This window comes from Vicia villosa, linkage group LG1 (assembly GCF_029867415.1).
Source record: "Vicia villosa cultivar HV-30 ecotype Madison, WI linkage group LG1, Vvil1.0, whole genome shotgun sequence".
Lineage (NCBI taxonomy): Eukaryota > Viridiplantae > Streptophyta > Magnoliopsida > Fabales > Fabaceae > Vicia > Vicia villosa.
In genome coordinates, this window is record NC_081180.1 from 46,416,216 (window position 1) to 46,420,051 (window position 3,836).

The 3,836-nt window shown below is 28.7% G+C and overlaps 1 long non-coding RNA gene across 1 annotated transcript; it reads left to right on the plus strand.

The window, feature by feature from the left end:
- Positions 1-2,326: 2,326 nt before the first annotated feature.
- Positions 2,327-3,544, plus strand: LOC131605428 (uncharacterized). The gene is made up of 3 exons (XR_009284677.1): positions 2,327-2,851; positions 3,069-3,186; positions 3,356-3,544. It is a non-coding gene; the product is annotated as an uncharacterized LOC131605428 (long non-coding RNA).
- The last annotated feature ends 292 nt before the right edge of the window (positions 3,545-3,836 follow it).

The following is a 3,836-nucleotide window of genomic DNA, read 5'->3' on the forward strand; positions in this document are numbered from 1 at the left end:
ATACCGAATAATGTATTCATACACTAAAATATTACACCTATACTTAAAACACTATTCATGAACTGTGTTTTCAGTTTTTTTTACTTTTAATATTTTTTTTTTCAAATTACATTGGTTAATGGAATATAAAAATTTGATTAATACAGTTCAAAATTCGGTTAATATATATTTTGACATAAAAAATTAATATATACAGTACAGACTTTGGTTAATCTTATTTTTAAAATTGGTTAATACAGTTCATAACTTAGTTAATGAATTCTCAAACATAAAAATGTTTAGTAAAATAAAGTTGGTTAATGGAGTATAAATGTTGATTAATATATTTAAAATTTGGTGTCAGAACATGGCTAACGGTACGTCACGTGAAAATTGAGAGTGGTTCTATGTATTTTATTTTGAAATTTGTGATATCCTTTTTCCCAATTCCAATATTGGAGGACTCTGGGCCATAAGAAGTGATTTCTTCCACTTCCTTGTAAGGGTGGGAGTAAGGATCAATTTTTCCCCTGTAGGGGAGACAATTTTTCTCCTTTTTTTTTTATACTTGCAATTTATTGATGTTTGAAAACCTCGTGCGCCAAGTGTATTAAGCGAATTAGTTAATGGACCCATCGGCGGATCTATAGTTCAGCACGCATCCGAATTCAATCCCTCATTTCGTTGTATACTCTCTACCTAGTACTCGATTTTTAGATAGTACGCGTCCAGACTCAACCTCTTATTTTGTTGTATACTCTCCACCTAATACTCGATTTTTAGATAACACCAGAAGCAAATTAAATCTTAAAAGATAAACAAGAGAAAGAAAAAAAAAACATACTAGATAAAAAAAATTCTCCAACTCACTCCGACCAATAGATGCTTCACAATTAAAATGAACTAGAAAATCGGGCAGACATCTATCTCAATTCTCAACAAACAAAGTGCGAGTTCGACGACCCGGTCATAGAAAATATAAGGAAATTTCAATAACTTATTCATAAACTATTGTTTTATTGAAAAAACTATTTTTAGCTAACAATAACTCAAGAATCATTATTTTTAGAAGAAAATAACACCAATCTACAACTTTCAATTCCACACCATAAAATATTAAACAAAAATAATATTTAAATAAGAGTCATATTTTTAATTAATATTTAGGTAAAGAGTCACATTCGAAAAAAAATATAAAAATTAAAAATAAACATAATAACTCATTTGACATTACAAACCTGTGTGCAAAACTATTTAATTATTGAGTATCGAAAAATCAAACATTGTGATTAGTTTTATAAAAAGTTACTAATTTTAAAAAGTGCAATTAGTATTTGTCTCAATCATTTTATTTTCTAATTTTATTTGTCTTTGTTTAATTTTTTAAAGTGCCCATAATTCAGTCTCTTAAAACTCCTAACTATTTAAATATAATGTTTATAATGATAGAGTAATATTCTTAAATATTTTTTTATGTTTATTTTTCTGTTATAACATTAGATCTGGATTAATAATAGCATAATCTATTATTATGCAAACAATTCAAAATATGAAAAATACTATCACACCAATAATGTGAGTGGGACGTGGAGTGTGAACATGATTTGATTACTGATTTATCCTTATACAAAACAATAACTAAACAGCTAAATGATTTATTTAATAAAATTATCTCATATAAATGAGTGGTAGATAACTATATGGCGTCAATTCAATTATTAAAGATAACATTTTTCAAACAGAAATCATTCTTATATTAAAAAGTAAAAGTGACATTTCATTTTGAAATAATTTTTTTCTTTAAAACAACACTCATTTTAAAATGATAGAAGTAACATACAATTAAATGAGTTTACGAAGGATGAATTTAAAACAACACTCATTTTAAAAATTTAAATGCATAATGTGTTTAAATTTAAATTTGAAATAAATTTTAAAATGTCTCTCTAAAACTCGAAGTATCACTAGTACAAAAAGATCAATATAATTTTAAAATTTACACCCAATATATAAAAAACGGGTGTAAATAAAAAATGCGGTGGCAATTTTGTAAATAACATGTCATTTTAAACATTTTGAGGTGACAATATACACCCTATTTTTTAAAAACGGGTTTAAATTAAAAATATTATTATAATCAAAGTTCAATTACTCCCTTTAAACAAAAAAATGGGTGTAAATTTATATGAAAAAATTTTTATTTAAAATTTATAATTCAAAATATATAATCTATATAGCATATTAATAAATAATTTAAATATTATTAATAAATTAATAAATGAATATTAATGGGTCTAAACAAACTATTTAACTTTGAAATATAAAATTGATGTTTCACTGTTTGACCTATTGAAATAAAAGTTATAAACCCCATATTCTTACGCTCTCACCTTTTTCTCAACCTCCCAAAACCAAAAACCTAAACCTTACCCTTTCTCTCTGCTCGTCACAACTTCGTCTTCGATCAAATTGATGCAATTATCGAACATTCTCAAAAACACGAAACACGTCAAGGAATTTGAGCTTGGTGTGAATCTAAAAACTCTCCAAACGAAATTATCGAACCCGTTTCGCAACCAATAACAATATCTTTGTCTCGTGAAGAGGCAAAAATGAACAGTGAACTCGCGAAATTAGTGAAGAAAGAGGTGGATTTGGTGCATCTGTGGCCGGAGTGGATTCAATTGATGAAGATATTGGTGCATTAGAATTATTTTTAACACATGAGGAAGATTGAGGATAAAATGGTGCAGGATTTAGGGTTTGATACTACCGAGGATGTACACGATGAGGGGTTTGATTTAACTAAGGGTTTTAAGAGTGTTCGTGTTATGTGTCTCAATTTTGGTGAGGATCATTTTGACTTGTTGAGGTTTGTGCATTTTACTATAGATTTCAATTAAATTGAACTCATTTTATTGGGTTTTCAGATTATATTCAGATTATAAGAAAAATGACAATTTTTTACAATGTTTGTGTGGATGTTATTGTTTTGTTTTGTTAGTTAACTCTTGAGGATTGTTTATATGATGATTAGTTTGCTACTTTGCAGTTCAATGGGAAATTATTTATTGGTTTGTTGATTTCAGATCCCTTTCGAGGCGGGATATTTAAGTTTTGGTTGGTTTGGGATGCCCTAATGGGGACAGAAAGGTGATTTTCTCTGGTAAGCTTTTAAGGAAGCTTGTACACCTTGACAAAGGAGATGTAAGTGTAACATGTACTATTCGGTGTTCAACGCAATTAAGTTACCATTCCTTAAGTGTTATTGCCTTACATGATTTATGCAACAGGGGTCTTGGAAAGACAATTCATTCAAACTTTGTGAGATTAATAGATATTAGTCCCTAATCTATGTGTCCATGTCTCTGTGTAGGAGTTGATGGACACTGAAGTTGAAAAGAAAAGGTAACATTCCAGCATTTAAAGTTGTTGTATCATAGAAATATTAAATATATAGGAGTTTACTTTGTGACCTTTTTTTCTTTTCTAATAAGCTATCCAATTTATCTTTAAATTAAAATGTAGAGAAATAATTAATGAAATTGATATAAATAGGCATAACTTTGTGAAGGATAGAAAAACACTTAGAAAGGGGGGGTTTGAATAAGTGTAGCTTTAAAAACTTGACAGATAAAAATAAATTGCACAGTAATTTTTATCCTGGTTCGTTGTTAACTAAACTACTCCAGTCCACCCCCGCAGAGATGATTTACCTCAACTGAGGATTTAATCCACTAATCGCACGGATTACAATGGTTCTCCACTTAGTCAGCAACTAAGTCTTCCAGAGTCTACTGATCACACACTGATCACTCCAGGAACAACTGCTTAGATACCCTCTAAGACTTTTCTAG